Genomic DNA, 19,389 nt, shown 5'->3' with positions numbered 1-19,389 from the left:
TTAGGGTTACCACCTAGTCCCTTTAATTCCAGACACATATTAATTACACAGGTTCTGTGGCTGGCTGACTTCAAGACTCCACTTCACCTGATTTTAAACTGCCACAGAACCTGTGTAATTAACATGTGTCCGGAATTAAAGGGACTAGGTGGTAACCCTAAAAACCATATGCACTGCATGTGGGGCTGATGTAACATCTGCAGAGAGATTTAGATTTGGGTGGGTGTGTACTTCAAACTGATATCTATCTTGCAGTGTAAAAATAAAGCAGCCAGTATTTACCCTGCACAGAAACAATACATACCACCCAACATGACCCTCTCCAGGAGGGACAGAATGCTCTGTTCCTGGACTTCCCTCTTAATATATGCTTTCCATCAGCTGTTTTAAACAGGTTAATGGATAAGAAAGGTGCTTCAACACAGGTGATATTAATCAAAAAATGAAGGTGAAGTCCAGGAATAGAGCATTCTGTCCCTCCTGGAGAGGGTCATGTTGGGAGGTATGACAATATAACATCCAAATCTAACTCTGTCTGCACATGTTACATCTGCCCCACCTGCAGTGTACATGGTTTTGTCCATTAGAGAGTGAATTTGCCTTTGCAAGTGAACCAGAATAATCCCCTTAGTCCACAATCCCACCTGCTGTCACTCATAGCTTTAGATGCAAGGTTACAGCACTTACAGTAAACAGGATTGGTTATGTGGACAGGATCTCTTCATTTTTTACTTTCACCCCATTTAGCTATGAGTAAAATAGGAGCAAAGTTTTCTTACAGAGAGATCTGTAGAATTATTTTACATTCCCATACAAAGAACTCTTTTATCACAGCTCTCTTGTCGATTTGTTGGCTTACAGTAGCTTTTATTTTTGATCAATGTAAATTGCTTTTAGTACATCTGGAAATTGAATATAATGGAAGGATTTCACTGGCAAAATGAAGTGATGGTTGTATTGACAGTGTAAATGTTTTGTTTCCCACAATAATTGCTGTAAACTCGATATAATATAATATATAACAAAAGGCTAATGCTGCTTCCCACCTCTATGGGTGGATTTCAAGTGTTTTGCAAGCCACTAGATGGCGCCAGATGGAGCAATTCTAGTGTTTCTTTGTTCATGCATGCACAGCCGCTATCAATGACATTACTGTTATGTTCGCCTGTCATTTTGACAGGCTGATAACTACTAACATAATAAGCCCCACTAAAAACAAAAAATAAAATCATGGTACTTGTGGAGTATCACGGCTCCCATCGTATGGCATCGTATGCCATATGTAGTGGCATACGATGCGATACAATTTTTACCGATTTTTGAGCATTTTTGCTCAAAAATCGTATGCGATCGCATCGGATGCCATACGATGGCATGCGATGCGATGGCACCCGATTTTGCACTGAAATGCATCAAAATGCATTGAAATGTGTATTAAACTAGTGAAATGCCCCCAAATGCCATTTTTCATAGTGCACCACCCCCACTATCAACGTCAACCCGAAGCGTGGCGTGCACAGCGAGCCCGCGAGGGGCGGCGGTACGCGTCCTACGACCTTTTCATACCCCCACTATCCACGTTGGCGTGGAGCTGAGAATAGAATAGTGTGGCGAGCGCAGCGAGCCACCGAGCCCGAAGCGTGGCGAGCGCAGCGAGCCCTGCGAGGGGACGCGGATACCTTCACAGCTATACGCGTCCCCTCGCGGGCTTCACAGGTATCCGCGGGCCCTCGCGGGGCTCGCTGCGCTCGCCACACTATTCTATTCTCAACTCCACGCCGACGTGGATAGTGGGGGTATGAAAAGGTCGTAGGACGCGTACCGCCGCCCCACGCGGGCACGCTGCGCTTGCCACGCTTCGGGTTGACGTTGATAGTGGGGGTGGTGCACTATGAAAAATGGCATTTTGGGGCATTTCACTAGTTTAATACACATTTCAATGCATTCTGATGCATTTCAGTGCAAAATCGGGTGCGATCGCATCGCATCGCATGCGATTTGATCGCATGCGATGCGATTTTTAGCATACGATCTGCATACAATGCAGGTCGTGGGAGCCGTGATACTCCACAAGTACCAAAATCATTCTGAAATGCCTCAGTCACACACAAATATACAAATGAATCAGAATAGTCTCCTGCTGCATCCTAGCCTCGTCACAATAAATAATCATATTTTTGGCAAAAGAAGATACAAAAAAGATGACTAAAGCTAGCAGAGACTCTCAGGACCTCATGCAATGATAAAAGCTGTTTGGTAAGACTGCAGCAATGATGTATGAGGACACATCTGTGGCCGAACGTAGACATTTTTGCTCCCTTAATTATTTTGTTTCACCATACATTTTGTTTTTGTAGTATAAGGCAGGAGACACTTAGGTGTTTAAAGCAGTGATCCTGAGTAAGGAAAGTTTGCAAATGCTGCAGTGGAGCAAGCCCGTGAGACTGCTAATAGTGGTCAGCAGCAGGTCACCCATAATTCATCAAATTAATCTATCACATTTGAATCAACCACAATGAGATTAAAGTGATTAACAGGAGAGGTCCCCATAAAGTATCGGATGGGCAAGGCACCCAGGGTCCTGGAGAAAGTTGGTGGTTCTAGAAGAGCTACAGACAGGGTCCACTGCAAGTCAATATGAGCAGTGGAGGGAAAATAAATAAAAAATATCCAAGTGCCTATCTAAGCAAAGTAGAGTTTGCAGTTGCAGAGTTTGATGTTGGGTCTATGTGGAACAGAGAAGCTGTGAAGGTAATTCAGTGTAGAAGACTTAGCAGCTGGTCAGAAGGACATCCATTTGTGATGGCTAAGAAAGAAAAGACTCAGGCAGCTGTAGGTTCTCAGATGCCAAAACAAGCAGAATGGTCAGGGCCCATGCGTAGTGTTGAACCCGTAGTGCACTTTGGATCCGGCAAAGAGAGGAGTCAGTAGGTCAACCAACTCACTACACAGTCAACAAGTGGGGTAATTATTTTCCAATCTATGTCAGGTAGCGTGGGAGTGGACTGGATACTGAGGTCAGAGTAGAGGTGAAGCTAGTCTTTGTCAAACTGGGCAAATACTAATCTCTGAGCACCCCCCCCCCCCCATTCCTGTAGATGGTGGTCATCCTGGCCTAGCTTGGATACAGCAATCAACATTGTAATTACTGAAATGTATGTAGGAAAACCCCCATTTTAGGTCCCATTACACTAAGGTGCCAGCCACTGCTGCATTTTTTCTGTAATTCTGAGGTACTGTATACTGTGTCACCTATCTCAGAGCATTGCAGTAACAGCTATAATATAAAGAAAGTATTGCAGTAACTGCCATATGATGTAGAGAGCATCACTAAGAACATCACAATGAATGCCATATAATGAAGGGAATATTCTGGCAACCACAATATAATTCAGTCATTATAACAATAACTACAAGCTAATGCAAAGAGCATCGCAGCAACTACCATATATTGCAGAGCACTTCAGATTGACCCACATATAATACAGAGTGCATCGCAATCATTGCCATACAATGCAGAGGACATTGTACTAGATAAGGCAGAATCCATCGCAGTGACCACCAAATAATGTAGAGTGCATGGTGAACAACAGATAATGCAGAGAATGCTGCAGGGACCCCCAGATAACGTAGAGGCCAAATAATGCAGATACCAAGAACAAATACACCCCTCTCCATTGCAAAAGTATGCCACCCCTACATAACTTTAAAGTATTTTAACATCTCCACTGGTACTTACCTGTGGCTCTATTTTGCCAATGCACCTGTGGGGTTTCAGGGTACAGGAAGTGGAGAAGGGATGGAGGTATGTTCTTGGCAAAGGACAGGAGGGGGTAGATTACAATAGTGAGTATGGGTAAAGGAGTGAAGACTTGAGGTGAGGGACCGTGAGGGATAAGATAAGAATAGATAAGAGGGAGTAGGCCCGGTCTTGGCCAGGACCAAGTAGATTCATTCAAATAATAGACTCTCTCCGCTTTTCACCTGTCAACCTGCTATCAATCATGTATCCGCAGTTGTGCCTACCACCTGTGGTCTTCACTGAAGCAATTGTACTGACACACAGGGGGCATTTGGTCCTCAGCCCCCCTCAACCTGCATATACATATATTTTTGAACTATGAGTAAGCTTAATATGTTTTACTTTGATCTAATGGCAATATTTTAATTCTTTTTCTCATTTAGTTTACAGAAGACTTCTACAGATTATCTATATTTCTGATTGTAAGCCAGCAAGGTGATTCCAGTACTATGGATGTTTTTTGCTAAGTTTTAGTACTTCTACCATTGGTAAGTCCATACAATTCTTTACTCTTTTAGTTTACTAACACTTCTCCAGAGTTTCCAAAACTAGCTATGTTTTAAGGATATCCATGTTTGAGTCAATGGCCCTTATTCTGATCGGTGCGGATATTCCCGCTTGCGTACGGGCCGCCGATGTTTATCGTCTGCGCATGTGCAGAGGTCACTCTGCGCATGTGCAGGCGATTTCGCCGCATGGATTCTTCATACGCCGCACAGGGGGCGTAGAGGGGCGTGAGGGGCTACTTATCCTCATTACCCTATGCATACGCCCCGCGTTTCATGGGCGTTCCCATGCAAACGCGGGGCGTATGCATGGTAATGAGGCCGTGACGCGTGGGTACGGGGCGGGCATCTGACATCGCCGGATGTCAGCTGCCCGCCCCCATACAAGATTTCACACGGACAAGTGTCCGTGTGGTCTTGTGTTGCGGGACCTGGTGGAGCGTGCGGCCCTGCATTCGATGTTCGGCGACCATCGAATGCAGGGGCTGCTCCCACCATGGAGTAGGCGTATCCCCGTCCACATTCATGCGGACCGCCACATATCCGCATACGGACGGAGTTGGCGATCCGTATGGAAGGCGGGGATTCGCAAAGACGGACATCACCGCATATTTCTGATCGGGCCGCACCGATCAGAATAAGGGCCATTGTTTGGTTAAATCAAACTGACTGAGGTACTAATTAATTCACCTCTGATGAAACAGTTTTAACTTAAAACTTGTCCTGTAGTGGTGGAGCTGGGGAATTTTCTGCACTATTTAAAATTATACTTTTTTGATACCATGACTGTAATTTAGATTTTTGGATTTATAATATTGCTTTATTTAACATTTAATTTGTTTGAAGGATAACTATTCAAATGTCCTATTCATTACCCTGTTCACTTAATATAAGGGAGAAAAGTTTGTAAAATGCTGTACAAAAATTACTTGAGTCGTTGCTGTGGTATCCTGTTTATCATTTCTAGATAGGTCAATAGGTTGACCTCAAATGGTTAACATGCACATTGTCAACCTAGACAAAGGGTTGACAAGCAAAAGGTTGACATGGAAAGTTGTCGACACATGATGTCAACAAAACGCACACAATTGAATAGCAAAGTCGATTTTCGGTGGGGGGCGATATGATGGGCTTTAGTCAGGAGCTCCATAAAAAAGAACATTGTTACATGTGTACTTTGTATTGTTACCATCTATCCTAATTATTTTTTTAAAGTTCTGTATATGAGTCCTCACCTCAGCATAGTGGCCAGATTGTTCTCTATGAATATTGTTAGCGATTTTTAATTCAGGATGTTCATTTCATATTATGCTGACATTTTTTGTGCTGGCATATAATTCTAAGGAACCGTGGCATTTAGCTGAGGGAAAGTCAGACCACTCCCGTCTTTGTGCTAGAAGTGTAAGAGTAGATGTCGCCTGGAGTCATATGTACATGACAAAATAAAATACTCATTCTGTCCAGTGTATTTCCGCTCAGCTGGTAACTTTTCACAATGTGCTCATATTGAAAGAAAGCCGATTTCTTGTTGTTCGTGAAAGAAATAGAACAATGACATAATACACATTCACATATCTAATACAGAAACATTCATGATGACAAGTATAATTTTGGTATACATGATAAAAGGGGATGAAGGAAGCAAGCAGCTGGGGCAGTACTGGGTGGACAAGAAGATCGTTAGGGGCAGGCATTGTTGGGGGTAGGGAGGGGATAAGGGTAGATAGCAGCTGGAGCAGTACAGGGTGGCCACTATAACCTGCGGGGCCCAGGACTGATTTCTAGTCCACCCCCCCCTTATAATAAATGCCATCATTGTCTAAGATATCACCCTAGACACCTGGCTTCCCCCGCTGCATGCCAACGCCATCTTCAATGTAGGATCACTCCACGGATGCAAGCTATACCATTCACAGCCTCCCTCTAGACATAGCCAATCAGTGAGAAGACGCCAATCACAGAACAGCAGAGCGCAGCCCATGTAGATGGAGCCGCGCAGCAGCAGGACACTGGACGTTGATCCGCTCGCTTCTGGGGGCCCCGCCGTCATAGGTGTAGTAATGACAGGAGCAGCAATTCAGCGGCCAGCATTAGGGTGCAAGGAAACGAGGGGGGTGATCGTCCCCTTTGCCACCCCCTGAATCTGTCCCTGGCTCAGCGAAGGAATTCGGGGGATGCAGTGGGCAGAGAGGCTGTGCACGGGACAGCTGTACCAACAGCACCCCCCTGTTGGCGGCCCTGCTGTGTGGGAAAGGAGATGGTTAGGGGAATGCAGTGTTGGGGGTCACCCAAAAATGGTACTGTCCTGTGAAAATCAGGACAGTTGGGAGGTATGACTTTTATCAATATGTGATGTACACTATGATAGTTTGTATACATCTTCTTTTTGTTAGATTTTAGTATTTTTAAAAATACAAACAAATTGATTCTTGTTTAATGCTGGGTACACATCAGAAGGGTTTGGGTTCTATTCCCCTAATTTTGACCGATTGTATGTAAAAAGAGCAGAATTGGGCATGTTTTCAGTGTGATTCCGATCCGATTCATGTCCCCGCCAGTCGTATATGGTCGCTTTGTAGATTTTACCCGCTGCACTAAAGAATCATCATCTACATGGATTGGGTACAGACCGTAAGCAGATCATTTGCAGATCGTGTGCTCCAACAGATCGTGTGACCATCACATGATTTAAAAAAAAAAATCGCACAATCATGGTCGTTCTAGTGTGTACCCTACATTAGAGGGAACTTTCCAAATTTGAAATGAACCCATATATAAAATCAGCTAGTATACAGTAATTAAAATATAATACATGGAAACATTTCATAGTTAATGTAAAGGGGATTGATTTAAAAGATAAAAACAATCAATATATATAAAGCATGAAGGTAATTTCCACTGTAGCCTTGTTAAAAGCTAATACTTCCTTCCGATCCATCAGAAACACCATAGCAATTTCTGCAGTATACAAATGGGATCTCCAAACAAATTTCTATATTAATAATGCATAGTATGCAAGTCCACCAAGGGGATTCCCAGACTCAGGTGATGCAGCCTCTTGGTGCCTCTCCAAGGCTATGTGTGCAGCTTTGGCTAAGGCATGTTCTGCAAGTGTAGCCTAGAAAGGAGACAGGGGTCAATATAAAGCTAGTGGTCCACACAATCACAGTCTTTCGAACCATCCTCATCCATCTGTGTTCACCTCAGTTTCCAGCACCTGCAATCAAAGGAGATCTTGGCCCAGGTAGGTTGTAGCCCTATTCTATCTGTGAAAAATTCTCATGTTTATGAATGCTGAACTTTAGAAGAATGTGTGTTACCTAGGAGCCTCCTAGTTGAGTTGGAGTTGATCTTATATAGGGTGGCGAGTGCAGTGAGCCACCGAGCCTGAAGCGTGGCGAGGGGACGCAGATTACTTCACATGTATTCTGCGCTCGCCACACTATATAAAATAAACTCCACGCCGACGTGGATAGTGGGGGTATGAAAAGGTCAGAGGACGCGTACCGCCACCCCTGATGGCGTTGATAGTGGGGGTGGCGTTAACAATGGGGGTGCATTTAACATAGTAATCACCCATCAGGGTGCCTGTACAATTAAAAATCGCATTGCATGCCATTGTAATGGCATGCGATGCGACACAATATTAAAATTGTACAGTGTCTTAGGACCCTAAAATCGTGTCCCATCGCATACCTTAATTAGTGGTATGCGATGGCATACGATGGGCGCCGTGCTAGGAAACAAGTACCATCGCAGGGAGGGACTTCACATGCTAGGTGGCCTTGCCCTCTCTGCTGGGAAGCCCCCACCATTCTGGAGACTGAGGTCGCAGTTTTGCTTTTTAAGAAAAAGTGTGACTGATGCTGAATTTGGCCCATTGTCTTCTAAAATGTCTTAGGACTTACTGTCCTGTGTACTAAATTCATGTGACGATTCAAACCCAGTCCTACAGCTTTCTACTACTGTATATAAAGATGTGAGTCGAGCATGCACCTGTCAATACTTGTGATTTACAGTCTATAATACTCATAAATATTTATTCCTACATATGTGATGCAAATTTCAGGGGTATTTAGAACGTTCTATGTATATATATATATATATATTTATATATATATATATAAATATAGATGGGATTTGGTATCTGGCACTCAACCGTTGAGACTTTGTAAACTTCACCCGGTGCCCTCACCTGAGGGTGTAGATAAAGTGCAATTTTGTGCGGCACTCTCGGGATTTTTAAAGAAGAAATGACACTGCGTACAAGTGCTGAATTTCTACGTTTCGGTTTTATTCACAAAACCGTCATCAGGAATGATGACGGTTTTGTGAATAAAACCGAAACGTAGAAATTCAGCACTTGTACGCAGTGTCATTTCTTCTTTAAAAATCCAGAGAGTGCCGCACAAAATTGCACTTTATATATATATATATATATATATATATATATATATATATATATATATATATATATATATATAAAATCGGGCAGATTCTAGGTATTGTTAGGTTAGATTTGGATCCCTCCGTCTAATACAGCCCTCTCAACTAGCCAGTGCAGTGGTCAGAGAACAGGGGTAGTCTATAGGTACAAGTATAAGTGAAGTCTACAAGGCGCTTGTGAATGAAAATATATGATACATGCATACATAACTTCCCTTTTGTTATTTGGTGCAATGATTCAGGCGGTTCTAGATTAATTAATTGTTTCCAATAGGTGTATTCATGTAGAAGGTCATGGAAATTAAAATGAAAATAACATATATTGGGCCTGATTCGAATCCATTCAGTACTGCGTGCATTCGCACGCAGTACCAATGTTGCGTGTCTGCGCATGCGCAGGCGGGTATCTGCGCATGGGCAAGCGTATGGTGCGTGCACCTTAAAAGTGACACTGGATACAGAAAAGATGGAATATGACCTGGATGTGGATAAATCCGGATTGTCCACACAGATGACCAAGTCCAGGGTGTTCCAGTACCAACAAGCAAAGGGTCAGGTCTTCCACAGCTTCCCAACACGTTTCAATCCACAAGGACCTTTGTCAAGGGATGCTGCTTGTTCAGAAAATGGGCTTTTTATACTGTAGGACTGGAAGTAGTCTCATTTCCGGTTTTCAGGTCCCACAATAATACATAAGTCTTTCAAAATACATATTATATATGTGCCACGCATCTATTAAATAATCCTTAATGTGGGGACTATAATGACTTCGATAAAAAGTGCTATCACATTCAAGAATGTGATTAGATGGTCGTGGCCAGTATAAAAAGCCCATTTTCTGAACCAGCAGCATCCCTTGACAAAGATCTTTGTGGATTGAAACGCGTTGGAAAGCTGTGGAGGACCTGACCCCTTGCCTGTTGGAAGTGGAACATTGATGATAATGATGATGATTACCGTGTATGGCTGTGTGTGGTACAAATTTTGTAACACACACAGCCGTACATGGTAATCATCCTCATCATCATCATCAATGGCTGCCAGGCTGTGTACTGTACTAGCAGGATATATCATCAATTTCTGGGGGTACACTGTGTAATTACAATTATATGATTTTCTTTCTTCAAATCAAGAGGTATCTAAATATGTTTTGGGGTCAAAGGTGAAAAGTTTCCTGACCCCTGAGCTAGTGGCAGAAGTAGTATTGTTAGGCTACTAGTTTAATTCCTAATTTCCACACGGACCACTGTAATTTACACCACTCCTAATAAGTATAGATTGTTTTCCCTACATGATCCACATTTGAAATATTTTAGACATTGTAATTGTCACAGAACAGAAAAAGTACCAAAAAAATTCTCTATACAGTATTTGCCAAATTGTGAATAAAGTGTGAGGAATGGGAATTACAGTATGAAACAATGCGAAGATTATCTAATCTAATAGTGCTATGACATTTTCACATTGCCATTATATTGTTATGTATTATCTACGTACAACACACAAGGCTATTGTACTGTATGGTTTGTAAAATTGTGTTGTTTTTGTGAAAGATCTGGAAGTAGTAAGTTACATATCCTTCTATATAATAATGTTGTTTTTTCTATTTCTTAGAGCACATTTCCTATTGATTGACGGTCATTACACTATTTGCGCAACTCCTATCATTGTAAACAGCAATTTTCCTCCTGGTTTCCATGGTTCTGTGTGCGGTGGGAGGGAAACTCAGAGGAAACATTATATGTGATTTTAGTGGAATGGTTTAGCAAATAATACCAGTGCAGCTGGAGTGAGAAGAATAAATACTGTCTCACAGCATCTTTTTATGTTTAGCATATAACCGGTTTTGCCTGGTTATTCCTGTGGTAAATGATTCTAATTGGGATAGAGATTAACATAAACAGCACCAGTTTCTAATTCTTATTTATTTAGCACTTTCTAGAAGATAATAGAATCTGATTGGTTACTATGAGCAACATCCCATCTTAAGTAGAACTCCCATCTTACTAAATGTAACCCTAGTACTTTATAGGGTGGCCAATCCTGGGATTGAACTGGGCAGTCTAATGCCGGGCAGAGTCTGAGCACCCTCGTTTTGTTAAATTAGGGATGCAGATCCTGGGATACCGGGATTGAGCATTTTTCAATCCCAATTCCCAGGATTGGCATCCCCAGTTCTATATCTCAAAAGCAACCAGTTTTCATAATCAAATTCGGATGACATGACACCTTCCCAACACTTACCTGTGTGTACATGCCTCATTGCTTTCCAGTTACACCCACTCTGTCACCAGTGGGTATACACCTGGGATGCGTACGATTCTGAATGGCTTGTAGCTTCTCAAAGTTGCAAAATGTACATAAATGAGAGGTAGTAATTAAAATGCTAAAAACTGAACCTAAGGCTGACAGATAAATACAATTAACTTAATTTAATATGGGGGTGCTCTGAGAAAATATTCTGATACTCTAGGGTGCTGTGATTCAAAAACATTTGGTTGCCACAGACATATACACAATATAGTATATATAGGTAGCCCGGGACTAATTTTGAATGTTATGAGAGTTTCTAGCATGCTGAGACTTATAGTTCCACACAGAAAGAAAACATGTAGATGCACACTCTATAGTACCAAGCACTGCTAATCACAATAATTATAATAGTACATTCTTCTTCGTGAAGACTTTTCATGAACATATAAACTAGCACAGAGAGAGTATGTTCATATAATTGCAATTGTGGCACTTCTGTCAGGAGCATATTTCTTGAGGATGAGTGATGAGTATTATCTAGCTGCTTATTAATGGATGATTGTGGATTGACCTCTCAAGCTGGTAATAATGAATTAGTGTGGCTGCTATTTTATATGAATATTCCGCTATCTATTGGCATGGTTACAAGATTTTTTTTTTTTTTAATTTATACTTTATTTTACTTTTTTTTTTACACATCTTACATTTAAAAATCAGGAAACAGGAAGTTATTATTTATACAAACATTGTATCAGATACATTCCGGTAATCGACATATAGAATTATTTTATACATACATTTATCAACACAAACTTTTCAACCCTATTTGCTCAAGTATCTTGGCCTACCAGTGTGATCTGTTACTTTTTTCCTCCTTTTTCGCCTACCCAGCTCCAGCATCCGTTTCATTTACACTATACCCTTTCACGTGTCTATATTTGTGCTGTCTTCGTGCTATTTTTTCTGGTGGTTTTACTTCTTAATAGTTCCTCTTTACAAACTTCCATATGTATTGTATTTATGTTACCAGTGTGCAGTTCCCACTCGTGTTCTTATACTTATTTCTTACCCCCCTTCTATTAAACCCTGTCTATTATAATTCAACTCTAAATTATTAAAATTAAATAATATATATACCTTATGTCTTTTCCCACCTTGTGACTTTTTCTTTTTTGTGTATATTAATTCTTATTCCTTCTTCTGTCTCATACGGGCCTCTTTCATGACCCTGGTATTATACTTATTTCTGTCTCAATCAGTGATATCCTATAGAGCTATGTCACTCTTTCCTATTATGTATACGTATACTATATCTCTCTATTTTACCTCTTATCTCCTATTACTCAAGATACTGGAGCTAGGTTTGCGGGTTTCCTTCAAATAGTTTTACCTCACTTTCCTTAATCCAAAGGGCCATTTAACAATATTCAAATTTGTGTTCGCCCTAATCAGTCATTTAACGGTAATGTATCCCATTTGATCTATTATTCCCTCCTATCTCCCCCCCTTTCCCACCCCCCCCCCGCCCCTTACCCCGCCCCTGTTAGGTTACCTACTCCTCCACTTGTTGTTTTTTTTTTTTTATTAGATATGTCCCTGGTCTTCTACTACGTTTCCCACCTGTCCCATATTTGATGGAATTTTTTATCTGCCCCTCTTGCTGAGTAAACGTATTTCTCATGTTTTATAGTAATCTTCACCAGATTTTTCCATGCCCCCACCTCAGGACCTTCCTTTGCTAACCATTTTTGGGCGATGCATACCTTTGCTAATGTGCATGCATTGATCACGAACTGTTTCATGTTCTTTCCTAAGGATGGATTAAATCCTGCAGACAGGATGCATGTTACTGGGGTAGGCATGGTTACAAGATTTAATAATATACTAATTTTGTTTTATGGGGATAACCATAGATGACGGAGGACATCACTAACGACCAACGGGAGCGCACATTGTTAACTATATAGTGTGCACATATTAGGCAAAATGCAGTCAAATATTGTTAGCAATGGTCATTATCTTATATATCGCTTTTTTATCGTCTAATCATTAGACGGCTGTCTGCATTGGTGAGGGGGTGTCGGCTGCCACTGTGAGATGTGTTTGCCATCTTTCAGATGAGTATGTGTCCAACTCCTGCTGCTACAATTATATATGATCACAGTGACAGCAGTGTGCAGGGAGGGGGGAGCAGCAAAGGGGAAGCTTGCTCCTGTAATATGCAGAGTGGAGAAGGGCGGCGGCGGGAGCCCAAGCATCTTTCTCCTGCAGGGGAAAATCCAGTGAAGGGAGGCAGTAGGTGGTACATTCAGAGAAGGGTGGGCAGGCTGGGAGACCTAGTGAATGGGGGAAGAGTGGGGGGCATACAGTGAATGGGGTACATACAGCGAAGGAGGGGCAGTTTATGGGAATATACAGTGAATGGGTGCAGGCTGGGGGCCATACAGTGAATGGGGGCACGCTAGGGGACATACAGTGAATGGGGGCACGCTGGGGGACATACAGTGAATGGGGGCAGGCTGGGGGAAATACAGAGAAAGGTGGTCAGGCAGGAGAATATACAGTGAAGGAGGGGCATGCTGGGGGACATACAGTGAATGGGGCAGAGTGGGGGGAATATACAGTGAAGGAGGGGCATGCCGGGGGACATACAGTGAATGGGGGCAGAAGGGGGGTCAGGCAGGAATATACAGTGAGTGGGGGCACGCTAAGGGACATACAGCGAATGGGGGCAGAGTGGGGGACCATTTTGATGTGATTAATGGTTCAAAGAATGTCAGGCATTTTCACTTCACAATATCTGGCCCTCTTTGCAAAAAGTTTGGACACCCCTGGTCTAATGTATACGCACCTTAAGCAAAATAGATGAACTCACCTGTGCATGCTTAAAGATATTCTGAATACATTTCTGTTGGAATGTTAAAGGTTTGTAGATGAAAACGTCTACTCTAGTCTAACAACAGTCTTGTTGTTACTAGGCAGAGGCGTGAATTCTCCTCAGGCGCCCGGAGGCATGTTGGAGTTTGGTGCTCCCGACCTAAAAAATAGGGTACACAAAAGTGGTGTGTATGTTTATATATAAAACACACATGATTTACAGAATTATATAGAAGGTGCTCCTAACCGGCCTACGCAAACCAGAGCCTCAATAAATTGGCAAGACTCCAGTTATGTTGTGTTAGAAAAGACAGTGGGACAGAGTCAGACTCAACAAATGTAGCCCTCTGCAGTATGCAGATACAGCTTTTAATGGCGAGTCCCATACCATCGTATGCGTATTTGGGTAGTGAGAATTTTAAATTTAATGCCAAGAATATTTCAGAGCTTTATTCACAAGAAAAAGTGTTACAAAGGTGGATAAGGTCTGGTTATCTTACCAGGAAGTCAGAATTTGCTCTCTCCCTAGGCCTGAAAAATTGTTACAAAGGTGGATAAGGTCTGGTTATCTAACCAGGAAGTCAGAATTTGCTCTCTCCCTAGGCCTGAAAAAGTGTTACAAAGGTGGATAAGGTCTGGTTATCTTACCAGGAAGTCAGAATTTGCAGGTCAAGCACAGGTTACAGCCTGTCAGCCATTTTGTCTCAGAAACCTACTGTAGGTCATATCTAAGCTTAATGAAGACAAGAATATATGTATATACTGTAATGTCACTTGAAATCATTATTGGTGATTATTTGTGATCTAATTGGTGATCCTTCATTCTTTCTGTGTTTAACCATGACAATCAGCATATGAGATTTATAATTTGTCTTGCACTCATTGAGACTGAAGAGCTTTGTCACAGCTAAAGCTAGGCGGGAGCTAGTATTTGATCGAGAGGATTATTTATTGAAGCATGGTAAAGATGAGAAAGGAGAACCTTGTTTACAAATAAATAGCACAGTATTTTCCTTTTATCACATGCTTTAGGCCAAGTAATGAAAGTGTATGTGATTGTATGATTAAATAAAAAAGACACCATCATGCTCTATTTCTGTGCTTTTATACATATTTAATAAATATTCAGGGCTGTTTAGAGCTAATACAGGTTGAGTATCCCTTATCCGAATTGCTCAGGACCAGGAGCACATTCTAACATTCTGTGATATTAATATATTGCAATTTGTTTACAAAATATATTTGCATGGTGGTTTGTAGGGGCAGGACAGCCATGCAAACACAAAGGGCGCTGCCGGATTCTGACCCTCACTGGCTGTTATGCTGTCAAACTGTTTGAGTGGACCACCCTCCAACCCATCTTCTAGTCTTTAGACTGGGCGCGATACAGGTTAAATATCCCTTATCAGTATATCCAAAAAACAACCTACAGTTTGCAAAATGTACAGGCTTGTTTGTCCCCCCCCCCTTCCCTCCATACTTATATTTGTTTTTTCATACTCACCTGGTCTCCTAGCATCTATGGCGTCGATGGCGTCCATGGCGTCCATCTTCAGAGGCATTCCTGGTAACAATGATGCCTTGCGCAGGTGCACCTGTGCAATGCATTATTGGGTCCAGGAATGCTCAGGAGATGAACGCCGGGGGATGACGTGGACGCCAGGGGACGCCTTTGAAATCGAGTGAGTGTGAACAATTCTAAAATCCACAATAATCACTTATCCAACATGCTCCTGGTCGTCCTGAGCAATTCGGATACTCAACCTGTATTAGCAGTAGTGTACAGAGGCTGAGAGTAATAATGCTGAGTTCATATTAAGAGATTAAATGAATCAAACTGATACATAGAACACATACCCTTGAAGCAAATAAACTATATATTAGAAAACATGTAAAAAATACATTTGAATTTACAAGGATTATTTTATTTACTTCCCAAAAAATTAACAAATCCTATCTAAAGTATTGTCTACTGCCATTTGAACTCCCCAACTATTTAATTAATTATTATACTTTATAGGCCCTCGTTTATTTTGCTATCATACTGTATACTGCAGCTTCAAGGCTAGTATTTTCAGCTTGGAAAACTGTGGAGTTATGCAACTTCACTAAAACATGCACAATGTGTCCCATCAAGGGCGTGTACAATATCCAATGTTAACATATATCTTTGTTGTCTTGTAGCCACAGTTTAATTGAATTGTTTGAAGGCGGAGTGACAGGTGGGTTACTCTGATAGTGATCCTTCTAGGATCAGGGCAGGGCAGGGTGATGGGGTACGGGGACAGCATGACAGGGGCATGCCGGGCCCTCTGACATCATCGTTGGCCTTTTACATATTTTAGAACATTTTCTTCATACAAAGACGCAGTTGCTGCCTACACTCTGGGCAGTTCCCAGCACCTGCGATAATTATAACTATTTCTCTTTCAATGGTCCTGGTGACACAGCTCAACACTGGGATGTAGGAGGGTCCGAAGGAGCCAGGCACCTATCCTAAAGCTTTAGAGGGTAGGCTCCTCCCCTACTGCATCCCTGGACTCTTCAGTTCGTGTTAGGTGCCCACTGGAGTGGGTGCTATTCTAAAGGGCTGCAGGAGCAGCCGAAGAATTAGAGTAGTTAGGGTTTTTTTATTATTTTATTAACTATTACCCTAGCTAGGTAGGCACAGTGTGAGGATTTTCATAGTGAATCCTCACACTGCTAGCGCAGCAGGAGCTGACAGAAGCGCGTCCTGTCAGCTCTCTGTGCACAGGGTAGACTCTGTCTGGTCTCCCTGTGCTGCGCTTACAGCCTCTATTAAGAGGCTGCCTGGGCTCCGGAGTAGCCTGAAACCGGCTCCACATTTAGGTGGGGATCATGGGGGACAGGCGCTCCGTGATGGCGGCGGCCATTTTATGCGGAGCTTACACGCTGAGCTCCTGACTGAGAGGACAGCAGCGCTGTGACAGGCATGTTCCAAGTGGTCCCCATTTGAGGGGGAGATACTGGAACAAGGAAATCCTACCTAAGGAGCGGCTAGCTGGGGGTGGTTGGCGCCAAAAGGTCACGGACCCCGCAGCAGCAGGGACTTTGGTCTCTTCCTTCACTCTGACTTTGGCGCCTTTCAGAACGCTTGCAGCGGAGCTGAGCTGGCTTATTGATCCTGGCAGAGTGACTTGGATTTCCTGGGCATCGCTTCCCCGCAGTTGAAACCTACAGACAGCTAAGTGATTGGGTGCATTGACTTTGTATAAACGCTTGTACAATTGTTTGCACTGTGTATATTGAGATATATATATATATACGCTTCACTTGCATCATGTCTGAGCATCAGGCTGTGGTTTTGGGGGAGGGAGTCCTTAGTGCACTGAGCGCGTGCAATGTTTGCACACAAAAGTTTGTCCCTGAGCAGATGGCCAAGGGGGGCTTATGTATTACTTGCGCTGATGTGAGACCCATGGGCAGTGAACACCATAGGGGAGAGCAGAGTGAACCTGCGTGGGCCAGTGCCCTAGGCAGGTCGGTAAACGCTTTGGTGCAGCTTCTGGACAGGCAGAGTGATGTGCTGGTAGAATCACAGAGACCTATGCCATCATCTCAGCAGTCGTCTGGCTCCTTACCTCTTACCCAGGCAGATCCTGCACTTATTCAGGTGATGCAGGATACTGCTAAGGGGATCAACAGATTCAGTGAAATACTGGACAAAATGGATGAGGTTACAGGGACCCCTAAAAGGTCTTATGCTATGCCTAATGTGTTAGAGGAAGAGGAAGGAGAGTATACTGACACACCCTGGGACCAGGGTGATGATTTTGAAGAGACCTCTGCTGCTGGTATAGAGGATCTTATTGTGGCTGTAAAACAGGCGTTAAAACTGTCTGTTGAGGATAAGACCCCTGTTAAGGGTGTTTTTAAGCGACAGCGAAAGGAGGCTGTTACTTTTCCCTCAGATGAGGGGTTACAGGAACTATTGGAAGGGGCTTGGAAAACCCCAGATAAGAGGCTACAGATGCCTAAAAGATTCCTTAGTCTGTACCCCATGCCGGAGTCTCATTCTGAACTCTGGGAAAAGGTGCCTGTTGTGGATGCTTCTGTGGCACGCTTATCAAAAGCTACGGTATTACCTGTACAGGGTGGTGCAGCTTTTAAAGATGCTGTGGATAAAAAGCTAGAGGGAAACCTCAAGGCTATTTTTGAAGGGGTGGGGTTTACCCTGCGTCCCCTTATTGCTTCAGCCTGGGTCTCTAAGGCCATTATAGAGTGGGCTGGTGAGCTATGCACCATGCTGCAGGCTGACCACGGTGCTTTGCTGGTAGCAGAAAAGATTAAGGCCGCTGCAGAATATGCGGTGGAAGCAGAGGAGGAAGCTCTTAAAATGGCTACCAGAGTATCCACAGTCTCCATAAATGCCAGGAGGGTACTCTGGCTTAAGGCCTGGGAAGCGGACAATGAGTCCAAAAAGGCCTTAGAAATGTTAGCTTTCAAGGGAAAGTTACTTTTTGGTTCTGAGCTTGAGGAGATTATAAAACAAGCCACAGGCGGCAAGAGTACGTTTCTGCCGGCCTCCTCAACAAAGCAGTCATCCAGATTTGCTGCTTTTAGGCCGTCCTTTCGGCCCTCCCCTAGAGGTGGTGCGTCCTTTCGGGGACAATCGTTCAGGGGAAAGTTCCAGAACTCCAGGGGCAAATCCCAAAGGTCCAAGTTTGGCTCTTTCAATAAGAAGCCTGCCTCTAAAGGAGAGGAAAAACCCTCCGCATGACTGCCAGGGGATCAGCCCGGCAGGGATAAAGGTGGGGGGGCGTCTTACACACTTCAGAGACGCTTGGGCTTCTCTAGACCAGGATACCTGGGTCTTAGAGATTATTACCCAGGGTTACAAAATCCCTTTCAGAGGGCGGACTCCAAAGAGGTTCATCCCCACACCCATACCAAAGCAGGCGCTCCTGCGCACAGCTCTTATGAGAGCGGCTCATTCCCTTTTGGAAAAAGGGGTGGTAGTCCCGGTTCCCAGGGCAGAGTGGAAGAAAGGATTTTACTCCACGCTGTTCCTGGTGCCCAAACCAGACGGGTCTTTCAGACCAATACTAAATTTGAAGTCCTTAAATGTTCACCTTTGGGTAGACCATTTCAAAATGGAGTCTTTGAGAACTGTACTCCTGAGTCTGGACCAGGGAGAATTTCTGGCGTCCATGGATGTCCAGGACGCATATCTGCACGTTCCCATTCACCCGGAACATCAGATGCTGTTGAGATTTGCCATAGGAGACCTGCATTTACAGTTCCGGGCGTTACCCTTTGGCCTAGCAACCGCGCCAAGGGTATTTACAAAAATAATGTCTGTGATGGCGGCAGTGCTGAGGCTCAGGGGAATCACAGTAATACCCTATTTGGACGATCTCCTGTTCAAAGCAGAATCAGCAACACTGCTTCAAAGTCATTTAAAAGAGGCCATCAGTTTTTTGCAGGCTCACGGCTGGATTTTAAACTTACAAAAATCTCAGTTGGTACCATCACAGAGGATCC

At 43.2% G+C, this 19,389-nt stretch overlaps 1 protein-coding gene across 15 annotated transcripts in view; it reads left to right on the top strand.

Annotated features, from left to right (window-relative positions):
* Positions 1-19,389, top strand: part of NRCAM (neuronal cell adhesion molecule) — a 206,310-nt gene that overhangs the window by 51,594 nt on the left and 135,327 nt on the right. For all 15 annotated transcript variants that reach the window (XM_083182714.1, XM_083182716.1, XM_083182715.1 and 12 more), the window contains one exon: positions 4,186-4,290. The gene's annotated coding sequence lies outside the window, so the exon portion shown is untranslated. The remainder of the gene's footprint in view (positions 1-4,185; positions 4,291-19,389) is intronic.

The sequence above is a fragment of the Crinia signifera genome, chromosome 4 (assembly GCF_055691185.1).
Source record: "Crinia signifera chromosome 4, ASM5569118v1, whole genome shotgun sequence".
In the NCBI taxonomy this organism is placed as follows: Eukaryota; Metazoa; Chordata; class Amphibia; order Anura; family Myobatrachidae; genus Crinia; species Crinia signifera.
Note: the sequence above shows the minus strand (reverse complement) of the source record. Positions and strands in the feature narration are given on the sequence as shown.